Here is an 18,897-nt window from a genome sequence, read left to right on the forward strand (position 1 = left end):
CTGCTTAGTGTTGTTGCAAAAACTTCCGGCGAACGAGTGCTATAGTGAGCGTCGCCGATGCGATTATGTCGGGAAAACGGCGGCGAAATGCTCTTTGCAGAGGAAGAATGCTTCAATGATAGTATGAAGACTGCTGCTTAGTGTTGTTGCAAAAACTTCAGGCGAACGAGTGCTATAGTGAGCGTCGCCGATGCGATTATGTCGGGAAAACGGCGGCGAAATGCTCTTTGCGGAGGAAGGGAATCGTTGTTGAAATGGCGAAGAAACGCAGACGTAACTTGCTTGAGAAGACTTATTTGGCTTATATATTTTTAAAAAAAATTGATTGGCTGGGGATAACGGTGCCACTAACAGCACCGTTATACCCAGCAATTAAACGGCGTCGTTTAAGGACCCAGGTGCACCTTGCAAGGTGCACCTGGGTCCACGGCATAACAATTGGAGTATTTATAGGGTGGGCCGGGTCAAAAATTGGACTGCAATTGTTATGGGCTTTTAAATGGGCCTTATTCAGCAAATTTATCAGACTTGGTCTCAGGTTTATTAGTTAGGATTATAGTATACTAGTATTATACCCGTGCGGTGCACGGACTAAAATTTTTGACTTATTTGATGTACGTTTGTCAATTATATTGTATGACTTTTGTTATATTTCTTGTAAAAAAATTGTTAGTAAAACAGTAAAGTCCAATGCTTAAAACATTAAATTTATAAATTATTAAATACTTCTTTGTAAACTACATTAGTGGTTGAATTAGATGTATTATCTAACACATTACAAATCGTAAATTTGAAATCCTTAGGATTACTTACTCTAGATGCGGCTACATGTAACTGTCCGTGCACAAATACTGATTTTTTGAGTAGCAACCCGACATGAGATAACGTTTGTCCTTGACTTTTATTTATGGTCATTGCATATGAAAGCATCTGATGGAGTCATGGTCATTCGGGGAACCAACACCCTAGTACCTGAGTAATCACCTATCGAAATCTTTGTTTCTATTACGTGCTTTAACAGCTTGGTCACTATCAATCTAGTACCATTACAAAGCCCAAGGAAGTGATCTATGTTTCTCAATAGCATCACAGGGGATCCAACCTTTAATGTTAACTAGTATGCCACCCGTGCGATGCACGGACTAAGAATTTGAAATATTAAAATTACGCTATGTTATTAAAAACTATAAATGCTATTAAGTTTGATTAAAAAGAAATATGAGGATCGTTCATTTATAAGATTTTGTTATTTAATAAACTAGTAGTTGCACCCGTGCGATGCACAGACATTTAATATATGTTAAAGATTAAAAATAGTTTTTTTAAAAAAAGTATGATAGTATATAAATGAGATGTTACTATAATGAATTTGTATATTAAAATTTTGAAAATATGTGGTAATACGGTTTGATAGTTATATTTACCTTCAGTAAGGGCACTAATTGGTGTATTATTTGTAGAATAATTACCGACTCCACTGTTGTTTCTCAGAACAGCATTATTACCAACTAGCATGATTGAAAAAATCGCTAGGCACTACTCAGGCGCTCGGGGAGCGCCTAGGACGCCTAGGCGGGGTTAATCGCCGCCTAGGCGCCCGTGTATTATTTTATTTTATTTTTTATTTTTAAAAGACTAATAATTATAAACTATATAATACTTTAATAGTTAATACTAAAATATTAAATATTAAATATTAACCTAAAAATATTTAGAGTTTGTACAATTTAGGGTTATTTCACTCAAAACGATGTTGTTTTTAGTGAAATAACCCTTAAAAAAAAAGAACAATAGTTAATCGTCCGACTTGGCGGCCTAGACGGTCGTTTAGTCAGCCAGCCGACTAGACCACCATTTAAGGTGATACGCATTAATCGGCGCCTAGGCGAAATTTTTGCAACACTGCCAACTGGTGAGATATCATTGCAAATATTTGATAAGGGGGTATCTTTATCATTTTCTGCAATTAACGAAAAACATGAATATAAAACAATATTCTTTTTAAAAAAAAAATAAAAGGAAGAAACATAAAATAATAACATTTTTCAAAAAATAAAGGTATACGTAATAAATGTAAACTATCATTTATATGATATATGTTAACATAATATGGAACACAACAAATTTGTAATTAGGAATTTATATTCAGATTAAAAGCAAGTGTATGATATAACAACAAATATAAAAAGATAAAATTTGTATTCATCATATACCTATAACTAAATTCAGGCCCACATAAAAAATAATATAGTGCACAAATGTAGGCCGAAGATTACATACATTCAGCAGCCCAAACAGCAGCCCATGACCCGACCCATCTTTGGCCATATAAAAGAAATCTCAGCCTCTTCTCCACCTAAATTGGCTGTTCTTCTACGCTGGTAACAGCGACAACTACCTCTCGATCTGTCCGAGAGAATCCCTCCAATCCTACCCTCTGTTTTCAAATATGTAGTTATTCCTCTGAATCCACAGCCTTTCTCAACTCGATTTGCATCAACTACTTCATAATCCATTCATAGATTGGTTCTAAAAGTTGTGGAAGTTTTTGACCTTTAATTTCGACTACGGTCCTACAATTTCGCCGATCTCATTTTTTGCACCTTAAACCTAGAGTGAAAGGTTCTTGAGGCACGGATTATAGGTCATGTACGGAACTATTCAAGCAGCAACGGGGCAAATACTGTATAGCTAAGTCTACTTCCCTAAATCAAATTCTTATCAGTTCATTAATTGTGTTTCAAATTGAAGATTTCGAAATTAGTTAATGCATTTGTTATTAGATTACTTGATTAGTAAATGTTTTCGCTAAACATAAATACGGTTTACTAATTTTTGATTTTTTCAAATTCAGGAGGAAAAAGTCGATATATAGATATGCAAACAGTATTGAAGAGACAGTTCTAGCAAATATGAATCGTACTTAAGGCAAAAAAACAGTAAGCTACTTAGAATTTGTTAAACATTCGTCAATGAATTTTTTTTTTCGGTAACCTTTATAATTGATGTTGGTGTGGAAAAAAGGCTTTATTTGTTAATGTTACTGTGGTAACCTTTTACTGAAAATATATATCAATATATTTGTAGTTCTTATTATGTGTTTGTTTCATTCTTCTATTGCATTTGGTGGTTTTATCTAAATATCATAGTTGTCAATCAAAAGTAACAATTTGTATTTGGATACATGAGGTTGTAAAGTACAGAAAATTACATAAGTTAAAAAAAAACCTAAGGTAGCCTGGTACATAAGTTTTCAAAGAACTCAAATAGCCTGCTTCTTCAGGAATGTTTAGCTTCACATATTGGTTGTTTCATGTGTCAGGGGTGATATCCTCCTATCTTGGTTGCATTAGGTCCATAGCTTGCCCTCCGTATAGTTAAGTGTAGTGTTACACCTCATCCTGCAAACAGTTTTAAGAAGACGGGGAGAATACAAAGTAGAAATATACATATTTTTGGTCAAATCAATAGCATAATTTCAATAGCATTTAATAAAATAGGTTCACCAATGAAAATGTGATAATAGTCAGGAAACCTTTCACAAAACATTTTCAAGTAGCATTGTCAGAACTAAACCAAACAAACCACCCCAAACCATAATGTCGCCTAAAAGCATGGCAGCAACAACTGTGTCCAATAGCACTCACACAGTACTATTTAACCAAAAATTAACAATTCATCATACAAAGTTCATGTAGTGCCAAAAAAGCATAACAAAACAAACACCAAAGTATTCAAACTTAAATTACATTTAATATTAGTAAACTTTGAATTTTTGATCTTATTTGATGAAGAGAACTGATCCAGGAGGCATCTCTTGGCAGTATCACTGTCCTCACAACGAACCACTTTTTGTTTCAACTCTTGTGTACTTGCTGGACTATTAACCTCATCACCTATCGAAGCTTCGTGAAAATACAAAAAAATAACTAAAACTACTTAGGCATAGAAAACAAAAATAGTGAATACCCTTAGAAAAATGAAAAAGAAATAGGGCAGTACCATATCTGATTCCTAAGATTCTTCTTCATCCTCTTCTATCATTTTGGACATCAAATCTTTTTCCTGGTTATCACTTAATCTCTGACAGTAAGTGGTTAGGTATGTTGTAAATTAATTATCTGGTAGTAGAGCATTACAGTAAGTAATTTAAAGAGTTGTAGTATACCTCTTGTTTAACTAACATATCAGAAATAGAAGAAACAACAACAGAACCACTCCTAAAATCAAACAGCCCTGTTGACTGGGACAAAACTGTTGTAGTACTGATACTGCGAACAGGACTGTGAACCGTTGATAACCTAAATTCAGTAAAACCAACCACTTAGCACAGTTTAATAATGTTAGGGTTGCAGGTGTAAGAAGAACGGAAATCAATAGTCTACATATTGATTACTTACTTGGGATAAATATATGTTCCCTGTTAGTATAAGGAAACCAAATAATACAAAAAAACATTAGAAACAAAAAGAGTGATAAATATAAATTCAAATCAGAGTGTAGATAGAAATTTTCAATTACCTCTACATCATGGAACAAACATTCATTACTCTTACTCAGTTTACTTCCTCTAGCTTCAGGGAATTCATATGTTCATATGTTTGTAACAAGTGTTTGAGATGGTGTAGTTGCAGGAAGTATGTGGGAAGCTGTCTATTCTCATGAAGCTTTATATAGAGTATGAAGAAATGATTATCTATTCTTGAGGAACGAAATAATTAAGAGTGTTGGAAGGAGGAAGATCAGCCAAAACGTTTCAGATTCCAAGATCACTTTGAAAATGTTTCATAATTTCGCAGCATGTCTCTTCTATTTTATATCTGATATCTGATATCTGATTTTGAACAATACAATTCGAAAGGTTTACATGTATTATGGGTTATGTATTAAAAGGTTACCCAATCGATGTAATAAGTAGTCTGTAATTAATGCTTGGTTTGATTAGCCCTATTATTCATAGGTGATTCAAATATACAAACATTTTCAATACATAATTTGAAATAGGAATTCAATGCAGCATGCTGAATAGTCATAGATCTACGTAAAATAGTGTGAACACTAATTAATGAATCCGGATTATATTTACTACTGCAAAACGACACAGTTTTGTGTTGGAGGGAAATTGGCTTCAAGAAGTTGTTGCTTTAATATAATGATAGATGATAGATGATAGATGATAGATGATAGATATATGTTGATTTGTTATCATAAAATTATGAATATACATATTTGCAATTAAATTAAGAATTGATATTTACAGGGTGTTTGGTTGGAGGGAATTACAGTTCCATTCCCACTTAATTCTCACCTAATTCCAAAGGCAACTAAATTCCTTTGTTTGGTTGAAGTGAATTGCAATTCCACGGAATTAAAATTCCCTCATTTTCATGGAATTAGAATTAATCCCATCCCCCATCTCCTTAGGATTTTAATTCCGTGGATTTTAGGAAGAAAAAAATATAATCCTGAGACAAAATTACCCCTCCATTTTTTAACCTAAAATTTATGTTTGACCTTCGTTTCTAGATTACCGCGTGCATTATTTTTCAACTATTGTCAATAGAGAACGTTGTACCTGAGCAATAATCCTTTTAGATCAACCTTAATCAAATATGTTTTCTCAAAACCCTCAAGTATTTTAATTTGATATGTGTATATAGTGTATTTGCCTAAATTTTGAACAACAAAATTTTCATTCTATGCGTAGATCTATGCAATCGTGAATGGCTTGAATTGTGTGTTTGTTAACTTTGTTTAATAGCGGATGAATTCTTTATTTCTATGTAATAGTGATTGAAAATTAGCATTGTTTATAATAATAATAATAATAATAATAATAATAATAATAATAAATAATAATAATAATAATTTTATAAGACCATTGGGATCTCTTCCTCTATATGCAACAACATACAATTGATCATGGACAAAAATTAGTTTCCTCAATAACAATCCAACATGAGATAGTTTTAGCCCTTTGCCTTTTATATGGATAGTCATTGCATATGAAAAGCATTACCAAAATTGTCGTCTATGAAATTTGAATGACAATCTCGGATCTGACATGGTCATAGACATTCGAGGAACCAACACCCTAGTTTATGCTTTCTTACCGGACATTATTTTGGCCTCTAAACCATGTTCTAACAATTTGGTAAGCAATTAATCTAGCCTCATTGCATAAATCAAGTGAGTGATTTATATTTCTCAACAACATTATATGTAAACCAACCTTTAATGTTGACGAATGGTTACGTACATCCAAGGCTCGCAACCCATTTAGGAATTCAGAGTGTGCACATTTGCAAGGATACTATTATTCAAATCATATTTACAGACACTAAGTATTGGTGCTAGAATAGTCCGACTTTCAAGAATAATATGATCACAATTACCAATTATAAACATAGGAAAATGTACTTTCTAGTTTCTACAATTGTATCAGTATACCCGCTCAATGCACGACATATATAATATTTAAATAAATTTATTGTTAATAGAGTTTTAAAAATAAATTAAAATAATATAATCAAGCAAAAATAAATGCACAATGAAATTGCATATATTGTTTTTAACTATAATTTATTAACACGGGATAAAAATTATATATTTTTAAATAATCATATTCTTCTGTATTATTTAATTAATTTAAAAACATAAATTCTATATTATTACAAACATAAAACTAAAAAAATTATAAAGAATAATTATGTGTGAGGATTTATATATTTATTGAAAATGAAATAATATATATTGTTATAATTTTTATTATAAATGTATAATATATATTACGTTTAAAAAGAATGAAACTACTATTAAAAATAGAATAATACAATTTAAAATTATGATTTAGTGATATCCAATAAAATATAGTATGACACACGCGCATTGCACAACAATATTTTAAAAAATATTAAAGCATAACCAATTAGTATGAAATTATATAAAATATTACACACATAACATATTTTTTTTACATATATAAAAATTATAATTTCGTAAACTTTAAATGTGCATATTACATTATATGTCATAACCCAAAAATATCTTAAATCTAAATAAATCCTTTACAATAAATTTATATTTATTGAAGTTAAAATAGTGCACATAAATTTTAAATTACAAATTACCTAAAGACTTTTTGTACACAATATTCATAGTTTTACTGCAATTATTATTCAAACCATTGCAAATCAAAATTTTAAGTGGTTTTCGATTACTAAATCTAGATAAAGCCACATAAAGGTGTCCATAATTAAAAATAGGATACTTAAATAACATACCAACATGCTTTAAAGCTTATCTTTTACTTTTAATTATCCGTCATGGCATAGAAATTTAGAAAAATATAACACCGCATCTATATGTAAAAATTACATAGTATTATATTGTATATACATATTATAGTATAATTATATAATTAAAATTTAATATGATCGGGTGAAATAAGTATACATGTGCAATGCACGACATATATATATATATATATATATATATATATATATATATATATATATATATATATATATTTATNATATATATATATATATATATATATATATATATATATATATATATATATATATATATAATTATTTCAAAAATAATTTAAATTTAACAATATTTAATATGATTAAGCACAAATTACAAAACATAATTTTTACAGGTCTAAATTTGATATAGAAAATAAGTATATTTTTCCTAATTTTTTATTTATTAAGGAAGGGGGAAACCCGAATACAATTGGGCTTGTTAGCCAATGTCAATGTCATACATGATTTGCCATGATGGGCAACCAATTTTATCATACTGTAAAAGACACTTGCCGTTGAGAAAGCATGTGGAGCCCTTTGGGATACAATTTTGACGATCTTGCAGTTTTCACCATGGCAACAACAAATTGTCCATTATGATCTCTGATGATGGCCCCAACCCTTGTTGCTCTGGTTTCCTTAGCCAATGCAGAGTCCATGTTCAACTTGAGAGTGGTTTCTGGTGGTCTCTTCCATTTCTCCTTTTGCCTAACAGATGTATAGCTACTATCCTTGCAGTGAACTTGTCTCCAAGCTTCAAGGAAAGCACTGGCTTCTCGAATAATGCTGCCGTGATTGACATGTATGTTGTTCCAAAACTTCTGATTTCTTGCGTTCCATAGGCTCCAGCAGATGGTTAAGAAGAGGCCCTAATCGTGATTGCTAAACTTATTTAATGTGGCCCTGATCTATTTCTTATCTTCAAATGAAGCAAATACTTAATTTTATTTGGCAATGTGAGTGTATATAATGGTGGCTTTCTAGCAGCGAAAAGATAAGAAGTTAAGAAAACATATGAATATGAATATGGAGACAGAATTAGGTGATGTTATAGCGGTTCCATTTCCATACCAAGGTCACTTAAACCCTATGCTTCAGTTTTGTTCTTCTTTATCTGCTAGAGGCGTGAGGGTCACCTTAGTCCTCACACATGGTGTAGCCAAATCCATGCCGCAAGCCACCCTTTCACACGGTGGAGTTCATTTTCGATGGCACCGACGTCCGCAACTCACCGCGCAACTTTGAAGAAGTTTCTCGTTTGCCAACTGCCCCGGTTTCCGAGGGGGTGGAGGCCATTATTCATAAGCAAAAAAAGAAAAAAGCTTCCTGCGGATCCGCCAAAGTTCAATTCTGGTGCACGATGCAATGATGCCGTGGCTTGTGGAGGTAAAAATAGGATTCTTTGATTACTCAACCTGCTTCGCTTTGTGCTATCTATTACCATATGCTCCGTGGCCACGTAGTCCAACAACTCACTCATTCTATGCTGCGTTTACCTTCGTCGCCGGAAATGGAGTTGAGTGATCTGCCTTCCTTTTCCCAATTCGCAGATGCTGCAAAACAAATTGCAGAGCTTAGTATCTGTCAAGTCTCAAACCTGCCCAAAGCTGACAGCTTTCTCATAAACACATTTGACTCCCTGGAAGACCAGGTAGTTCCCTTTGCTTCAGTGGAGATGTGAGTATTTATAAGCTTTTTCCCACCAAAATATAGATTCAAAAAGAGTAATCATTATTTTTAGCATGCTTGAACATAACTTGTAAAATGAAATTTCACATTGGTACCTATCACCTATTATACCTTTGTCAGCTATTAATAGCATTGAAAAATGGAATTTACAAAACTGATACCAAGACAGGTTAATTAATCAGGTAATAAATATTAAACAACAATTTTAAAAGGAAAATAAAGTCTAAAAAGTTGAGCGGGAAAATAGAGCCAAATGAGAGGTCAAATCCCCTGGCTTTATTATAATAAAAGATAAAAGATGAGTGATTGGGTATGCCCGAAGTCCGATTACCATTTAGGAATTCTGGTGTGTGCACGTTTGCAAGAGTACAATCATTAGACCCAGATCGACATACCGTGTCGCAACTCAAGTATGTCCTACTCTCAGCAACATGTATGTCACTCATGTATTGGTTGACAACATTGGCCACAACAAATGTTGGAGCTAGAATCACACGACTTTTTAAAAAGCTATTATCAGCATTGTGTGTTGAAAACATTGGGTCCACATTCTGCGTACATCTAGTAATTGTCCCATGCAATGCACAGACTAAAGATTTAAAATATTAAAAGTATGCTACGTTAAGAAAACTATTAATGCTATTAAATTTCATATATAAAAATGAAATTTGAGGGTTACTCATTATAAAATTTTGTTATTTAATAACAAAATTTAAATTCGATTATAAAATAGCAATGAAATGTATTTTGACCAAATAAAAATACAACACAAAATATTAACCAAAGCTTAAAAAAAAAGATATATACATTTATACATATTCAGTACATATATATGTGTATGTATGTACATATAAGTAAGAATACATCACAAAATATTAACCAAAGCCCATTTCTGATACAATTGACATATAAGGCCCATTTAATAGCCCAACAAAATTGCTAGCCCAATATCCTGACCCGGCCCACCCTATAAATCATCTATAACCCACCGACAACCCACTCCACTACAACATACTCTGCTCACTCATCTCTCAGCTAGGTTATCTCTCACTCTCCAGTTCTATATACCTCTTTGCTCGAAGAATTCTCACTAACAACTTCAACTCTGTCACAACAGCTCTTATGCATCTCTGCATTATGTTTTCTAAAAAATGCATACAAACCGATGGTCGAAGTTGTTGGTGAGACAAAAAATGCATACAAACCGATGGTCGAAGTTGTTGGTGAGACATACGTTGAATACAAACCGATGGTCGAAGTTGTTGGTGAGACATACGTTGAATGTTTTCTAAAAAATGCATACAAACCGATGGTCGAAGTTGTTGGTGAGACATACGTTGAAAGATTGAGTCAAAATCTCATGAAGAATCCATTTTGCAGGAACAGATAAGTTATTTTGTACAAATATATCTATTTTTACAGATCTAGATTTTTTGAAAAAATATNGTTGAAAGATTGAGTCAAAATCTCATGAAGAATCCATTTTGCAGGAACAGATAAGTTATTTTGTACAAATATATCTATTTTTACAGATCTAGATTTTTTGAAAAAATATTGTTTTTTTCCTTATATCTATTACAGTTCTATTATTAACTTTGGCACTAAATGTAATTTTTTTCCAGATGTTTTTGTTATATGAGATGTCGGTTTTAAAAAAAATGGCGATAGATCATAGATGTAGTCTTAGATCTGGAGCATGCATGACAGTTGGACATCTCTGTAGTTATCATACAGATCTGGTAATTATTTTATTTATTTAGTCATATTCTTAGTCTGGATTTTACATGAGACAAAATTTTTGAAAAAAGTAAAGGTTAATCTATTTCAAATTATGCTTTATTTACTGCAATTTAACACTTATGATTTTAGTGTGCCGTATTTATATGAAGTAAGAATCAATCTTGTTTGTCGCTGTAATTTTTCCTACATGTGCTACTTAGGTATGTCCAGTGTGCTCTGTGCTACTGTGTAGTTTGCACTTCCTATAAACTTGATCCCCTTAGCTTGTGAGTATGTTGACAATCTTCTTATTTGTAGTATTCTCAGTTGTGAGTATGTTGACAATCTTCTTATTTGTAGTATTCTCAGTCTTGAGTATGTTGACAATCTTCTTATTTGTAGTATTCTCAGTCTATTATTATATTTACTTAGTATTTGTATTGTATATTCACTGCTAGCCTGCCAAAAAAACAGAAGTTGGTGGGTTTTACAATCCTCGCTCAAACATCACACCAGTTAGGAAAGAATGAATAGTTACAATAGAATCAAGCTTTGGCTGACATGCTGTAGGTTATAAATCTTATTATTTAATAACAATATGGAATCTCCTCTCTGGTTCTGCATCTCCTTTTGGTGTTAGCTATGATTGAAGGATGTAATTTAGCTTCCATCATACTTTATTATGAAATCCAAGTTTGTAATTCTGATGATGTTCTTGTTCTTGTGTCACTCTTTTTATTATTTATTTATTATTATTATCATTATTTCTTAATGGTGGTACAAACACCTTCTTCAATTTGGTTTATTTTGACTCTGATAGTACTGTCCCACCATCTCCTATGCAGATCTGTTAATATGAAAGTCAGGCCTTCAAAAGGACTTAAACTATTATCACCAATTTTAAAATTGCTAATAAGGTATGCCAAATCATAGTTAAGATTGTAGTTATTAACCGTATGTGGTATTAACCAAGCATGCTCATGGTTATTTAAAACACCAATGTTAAACTATGAGTCATGTAAGAGTACAAAGTACAAAGCAAAACACTATGTTAAAACACAAATCTCGTGCTTTTTAAGACAGTGATTTACATAGTACGTTGTACTCTTACATGACTCATCCTTAATACTTTAAGTTGAAGAATACAAATACAAACTATACAATAATAATAACTATTTCTAATAGTTAATACTATCTATTACACAAATTTGGAAACGAATACTTCTTGACAAGTTAAGTCAACATTTTTATATTCTGCCCTAAGAGAACTACTGTAAATGTTCTAATGCAATCTCTTTATACAGAAAATGTGTTCCATCAAGATTTAAAGACAGAAACATCCTAACTAATGCAGTTCACAAATTGAAACTCTGTGATTTTGGGCTTCCTCAGCTGTCATTTGTTGATGCCCCATCTGCTGTTTTCTGGACTGTATGAGTTTTCGCTCTTTTAAAATTTCTGAGTTTAGTTTTATAAATTGCAATTCATACACATAAGCAGGGAATGTTTAGTATGCCGTTTTAAAAACAATAATATACTATATTCTATAACTTCTACAACATTTGCAATCCCTTACAACAATTACGATTCATGTTGTTAAAAACACCTTAATGAAACCATGTTTCCAAAATTGATATGATTTGTGAAAATTTTGCTTGCTTGAAGGCATACTGCAATTTCTTACCAACAATGTTTCAGCATGCAGATTATCTGGAAGGTTAATAAAAATTAAATACATGAAAGACAAAGCATTGCAAATCACATGTAGAAGATATTTACTACTCTTAGTTAAATAGCTACATAGGTAATTTGCCCTGTACATTGATCTACTATTAACTGCTTTCTTTTGCACCCTATGGTCATTGATCCCTTTAACTGCTTCATACCTGTTTGCTGTGATTTGAAATGGGCTGTTTGACTCTCTGCCAGAGATTCATTTTGCATTAGCTGTCTTTCTCATCCTGCTAATCAATTAATTTATCAGTGTAGCAAATGATGATTTTGCAGCCCGATGCCATTTTAGACCAAATAAAAAGGGCAATAATTATCGATAAGAAGTTATATTACCTCCTTCCTATCTTACACATCAGCAATGGTAATAAATAACCATTCTCCCACAAGTTAAATCTTCCCCTGTGATCTATAACTCAAGCTTGAAAAGGAGGTATTTTTTAGTTATTCATTTTTGGACTTTGTTTTAAATTCATGCTTTCTATTCACAAATTTCATATTTAAATGCAATCTTACAGCATACATAAAATCAATTTATGTATGATGAACTTGACATGTATGAACTTGACAGTGCTATTAAAGTGTTGATAGCAATACCTTTGTTATTCTCAGCTTTTTTTTTCTGATTGAGTGCTTGTATGTTTCATGAGAGCTTGTATGTTTCTTCATATTTTGTAACCTGAGGTAATGTTTTGCAGAACTCAAAGCCTTTACATTGTAGGATAAAACAACAATAATAACATAGGTTGACTTACCTGAATATGCTTGTCATATAGCTAGGCTGCTCCCCAAATATCCATTTGACTGTCTTTTTTACACTTTTCAAATATCCATTGTTGATTCAGATTAAGGGAGAAAGAACACTTACCTCTTTATTTCGGAAGACCCTTTCCGTACGAATGACTCTAACCTTCTTTGTACTTCTGTTCTTGAAGGTGCATAATTTATCTGTTCTTGAAGGTGGATAATTCATTCGCCAAACGGTACATTCCCATAGTCGATGGAAGGGAAATTCGAATGAAACGAACGAATGAAGTTTGAGAATGTTTTACAAAGATAGTGAAGCTGTAATTTATAATGTGTATATCAAATATAAGTCTGAAACTGGCAGAGTTCTAGATGTACAATAATTCGTTTTTAATTCCTGATGCTATGTAATGGGACTTTACTCGATTGCCGAATCGTTTACAACGTTTCGGTTTCCCAAAGCACTCACCATTATTTCGTCTAGATAGTGTTGCCATAAATATCTCTAACTGTAAATCTTCTAAAACGTTAAAAACTAAAAAAAAAAAATATCATTAACTTTGTTACCTTCCAGACTTTGAACGCCGTATTCCTAATCCTGAAACGTCGCCGTTTTTGTATGGGCGGGAATTTTGGCCAAAGTGCATTTACTGCACTTGCTACGGCTTTTTTATATTAGAAGATTAGAAGATGTACATACATACAAATATATATATATATATATATATATATATATATATATATATATATATATATATATATATATATATATATATTGAATACGTATAAATGTATGTCTATAATTTTTTAAAGAACTTTGGTTAATATTTTATGATGTTACACACAATATATATATATATATAGTAGGTGAGTGATTGTGTGTGTGTCTGTATGTTATATCTTTGTACTATTACTTCCTAATATGATTTAGTGATATTTTTTTGCTTTCTATATTTGTTGTGTATGTTTTTTTTGTAATATACAAATAACAAAATAGGATATAGAAGTTTGTTTTTTATTTGCCTCATACTTATTTATACACAACTTTTTGAATATTTTTATATATAATGTTTTTTTTTTATTTGCCTCATACTTATTTATGTCTGAAACAATGCAAGAATTAAGGTGTCACTAAGAGGACTATGACACCATCGGATTCGAGATTACCTCTCAAATTTCAAAGAAGACAGTTTTCTTTAATGTTGTCATATGCAATGATAAACACTACCACACATTGGCTTACTTTTAAAGAAATCCGTTTTTATTAATGGTCAATTGTACGTTGTTGCTTCAAGAGTGAGCAATCCAGACGGAGTGAAAATTTTAATTTGTAGGGACTCGAATACCGTTAGTACGTCAACCACTAACGTTGTTTACCATGAACTTTTTATAATGTGTAATATTTTGTTATTTACAATATAAAATGAGAATTATTTTTTTGTAAACCATTAAATTGTTACTATGTCTTCTTCTTTTTAATTATAACGCTACAAAGAAATCTTTAATAATTATCCGTGCATCGCACGGGACAATACTAGTATATATATATATATATATATATGCATGTATGTGAATGATTTAAATAAATCATTAAAAATACATAAATATTTGTGAAGTGGCATTAGCATAGGTGGTTTTTATAGTGTTAAGATAATTAAAAGGTTATGAGTTCGATTCTTGTAGTGAACTTTAATTCAAACATCAATTATATAAAATATATATTTAAATAACATAGGCTGTTAACCCCAGACCCGGTATTATAAGGGGTTCAGCCCGAAATAATACCGGGTCTGGCCTAAATCCGACCGGGTATTATAAGTTCGGGTTAGGGTTAGGGTTCTCAAAAAAAAAAAAAATTGGTAAAAAAAAAAAAAAAATTCGGGTTAGGGTTCAGTCCGCTATCCAACCCTTCAAGAAGCACGAAGTGCCCCGGCGATCGCCTTCCTCTCCTCCACGTTCATCGCCCCGATCGCCTCGCGGTTCCTCTCCACTCTCCGCCGCCCTCGCCCCGGCGATCGGCTTCCTCTCCTCCACGTTCATCGCCCCGATCGCCTCGCGGTTCCTCTCCGCCGCTCCGCCGCCCTCGCCCGCGGTTCCTCGCCCCGGCGATCGACGTTCATCGCCCCGATCGCCTCGCGGTTCCTCTCCACTCTCCGCCGCCCGCGGTTCCTCTCCGCCGCCCCCGCCCGCGGTTCCTCTCCACTCTCCGCCGCCCCCGCCCGCGGTTCCTCTCCACTCTCCGCCGCTCTTCACCTCCACGTCCCTCGCCCCGGCGATCGCGGTTCCTCTCCGCTCTCGATTTGCTTCTCCCACGTCCACGGAACACTCTCCGCTCCATCTCAGACTCCGTGCGGAGAGAGCGTCTGCATTTATTCGTGTCTTTTTGGTCTTATCCGCGCTTTCTCCGTCCTTCAAAACCCTAACAAAGCTAAACAATCGGCCTGCACCAATCATCGCAAATAAGGTTAGAGATGTATTCATCTTATGCTATTGAAGGCAGTCTGCAGTTTTGCGTTTGTGAAATTTGATATGCATGTATGTGCATTGCTGTTTTTGTTATGCATTGCTGTTTTAATTGTTCAGTTTCGTTCCTGCATTTGAAATGGATATATATGATGATTGTTATTGTGTTTATGCTATTGAAGGCTGTCTGCAGTTTTGCGTTTGTGAAATTTGATATGCATGTATGTGCATTGCTGTTTTAATTGCTCTGAGGTTCCTGCATTTGAAATGGGTATATATGATGATTGTTTTTGTGTTTATTTTAATTACCTAGCGGGATTGTATGGAGTGCTCATTAATGCTTGTTCGTTTGGAAAATTTGATGTTATCTGTTTTATTAGGATTAAAAATTGTCATTATTATGCTCGCTTGGTGGAAGTTTATTCATGTATTTGAATTTCTGCCATATCCATTGTGGATTTGTGGGCCTTGGTATTGGAAGTTGCATGCCTTTATTAGTCAAGGAATAATTCTTGTTTCTCTATGCTGTCAAAGTAAAGGCTTTGTATATTTTTCAAGCAATGCTAGTGAATTGTGTTTTAGAGGTCAGGAAGTTTTGGGAATAGATGCTTCCTATTTTGTAACCTTTTTTCCCCCTTCTTTCCTTCTAGTCACTGTTGTAGTTGAAAGATACCTTTCAGTTAGTAAGATATTGCTTTTGCATTGTTGGGATATGGGGAGTTTTTCCAATTTTTATTTATGTCTTTTGGTTTGAACTTTGAAATTACTTCCAATCATCATCCTGACAAAAAGATTCGGTCCATGTTGAATAATATATATATACACACACACACATACTTATATACTTGAATAATAGTATGTAAGTTCTATGTTGATTATGTGTATATACTTCCATTCTTGTGCATTTTTGTAAGGATTTAGGTTGATCCGTTGTTGTTGCTTTGCGTGTTCTGTATTCTGTCTTTGTTCAGTGTTGCCTCATGGGCTAGGTGGTTATATATATATATATATACACACACACACACATACTTATATACTTGAATAATAGTATGTAAGTTCTATGTTGATTATGTGTATATACTTCCATTCTTGTGCATTTTTGTAAGGATTTAGGTTGATCCGTTGTTGTTGCTTTGCGTGTTCTGTATTCTGTCTTTGTTCAGTGTTGCCTCATGGGCTAGGTGGTTATATATATATATATATATACACACACACACACATACTTATATACTTGAATAATAGTATGTAAGTTCTATGTTGATTATGTGTATATACTTCCATTCTTGTGCATTTTTGTAAGGATTTAGGTTGATCTGTTGTTGTTGCTTTGGTTGTTTTGTCTGCTATCTTTGTTCAGTGTTGCCTCATGGGCTAGGTGGTGGAATTGAAGAGATCCACTGCCCAACCCGTGGGAAGAGCGCAGTACTTGTTGAGTCTCTCTAATTCTGCCACAAGGTTCCATGGTAGCTGCGAAACTTAGCCATAGCCCAGGCCGAGGCCCTTAGCCGAGTCCACCTTAGCTGTGTTTATGTTCAAGGGTGTATTTCAATTTTGCTTCTGTGATAGTAATTTTGCTTTGAATGTTCATTTTCTTTTATGGTTTTTTTTTTGGGCAAGCTTTATTGATTTTGATTCATCTAGAGTTATAAGTTGCAGGTTCTGCTAAAACTGACTTGCACTAAGGTTTTTTTTTTTTTTTTTTTTTTCTTCAGATATGGCTTTTGAGGGCATTGAAAATATCCAGGCTGAATTTTCACACACGAGGGTATTAACTACAAAACTTTTGCCAGTTCATGATCAAGTAAGGGATGGTATGTATATATATATATATATATATATATATATATATATATATATATATTTATTTATTTATTTATTTATTTATTTATATTTTGTATTTATTATTTTAATGTTATAGTTATGTATATATATATATTTTTTAATTAAGGAACTTGCTTTCCTATACATGCTGCCGAACTTATGGGGATTATGTATAGCTTAAACAATTTCAATCCCCATATCCCGCTTTCTTCTCAAGAGTTAGTAGACTGGATTCCCGTCAGATATCCAGAATCCTATGAATATAATTCGCGTGCAATCTTTAATAGTGCGTACGGGTTATATAATTTAGAGGTGGAACATGTTTTGGATTATCTGATGGATGACGGTATATGTGAAGCAACTGAATACCCATATATAGCGGAGAGGAATCCTCCAGAGCGTAGAATAATTACGAGGGGGGTTAGTATGCTAATAATTAAATTTTTATTTTATGTCAATTTTAAATTAATATTTAAAATTTTTCCTAATATTTAATTTTTTTAACAGATGGTTAAATACAAATGTAGAAGATGGAAATTATGTCGTTTTAGGTTTTGGAGACCTCAGTGGGTAGTTCGGACACTCGCAGATCACCCGTTACTCGGGTATATTTTTTAAAATCTTGGAATAGGGGTAAGAGCTTATTTATTTATTTGTTTGATTATTTATTTATTTATTATGTTAATTATATTTATTTGTTTGTTTGATTATTTATTTATTTATTATGTTAATTATTTTTTTATTTTATTTTGACAGGAGATTTATGAAGGGCCGAGAGAGGGGGAGGTTTTGCAGAATGAGGAAGGGGAGGACGTTTTGCAGGATGGGACGTATTCGCATGCAGTTTTAGTGACAGGGTACGGATTGGTAAATAACGTGCCATGCTTAGAGATTAAAAATTCATGGGGTACCGGCTGGGGAAACAATGGTTACGGCCTAGTTTGTTTCAAAGCAATTCCATGGTATGCGTCTATTGAATCCGTGTATAGGGTGGAGCCAGTTTAGTTTACCTTCGGAGTTTACCTATTTTTAGGTTTTTTAACCAAGTTTCATGTTATGGAACTAACTCTCTAACATTTGTGATAAAGTTGATCGTTCTATCCGTGATAAATTTTTCATTTTGGTTTCTTTTTCTGTTTTTTTTTTCTTTTTAATAAAATTATAAAGTGATTGGCCAAGAAGAAAATGAGCAATTCTATAGTATAAATTTAGAGTAAATATTTGATGCACCGTCCTATACAACGGCAGTGAATCAAAACATGTCACCTCATTAAATTGTAAAATTAACTTTGACTAAACCTTTTTATGCAAATTATAATAATTTTAATATGCTATAATTATAATTATTTTATTTTTATTTTAATTATTAAAAATAAGTATTATAATCAATTAAAACAAAATAATACTCTGTATT

At 32.7% G+C, this 18,897-nt stretch overlaps 2 long non-coding RNA genes across 6 annotated transcripts; both read left to right on the top strand.

The window, feature by feature from the left end:
* Window positions 1–11,539: 11,539 nt before the first annotated feature.
* LOC116002424 lies at window positions 11,540–12,722 on the top strand. Of its 2 annotated transcripts, none has more exons than XR_004094457.1 (3): window positions 11,540–11,638; window positions 12,056–12,152; window positions 12,420–12,722. It is a non-coding gene; the product is annotated as an uncharacterized LOC116002424 (long non-coding RNA). The 2 variants fall into 2 exon arrangements; XR_004094458.1 differs by having other exon boundaries at window positions 12,427–12,722.
* A 2,325-nt stretch (window positions 12,723–15,047) lies between these two features.
* Window positions 15,048–18,611, top strand: LOC116002423. Of its 4 annotated transcripts, none has more exons than XR_004094453.1 (5): window positions 15,048–15,663; window positions 17,375–17,473; window positions 17,611–17,903; window positions 17,991–18,116; window positions 18,240–18,611. It is a non-coding gene; the product is annotated as an uncharacterized LOC116002423 (long non-coding RNA). The 4 variants fall into 4 exon arrangements; XR_004094455.1 differs by having other exon boundaries at window positions 17,660–17,903; XR_004094454.1 differs by having other exon boundaries at window positions 17,375–17,463.
* Window positions 18,612–18,897: the final 286 nt, after the last annotated feature.

Source organism: Ipomoea triloba, chromosome 13, assembly GCF_003576645.1.
Source record: "Ipomoea triloba cultivar NCNSP0323 chromosome 13, ASM357664v1".
NCBI classification, from domain to species: domain Eukaryota; kingdom Viridiplantae; phylum Streptophyta; class Magnoliopsida; order Solanales; family Convolvulaceae; genus Ipomoea; species Ipomoea triloba.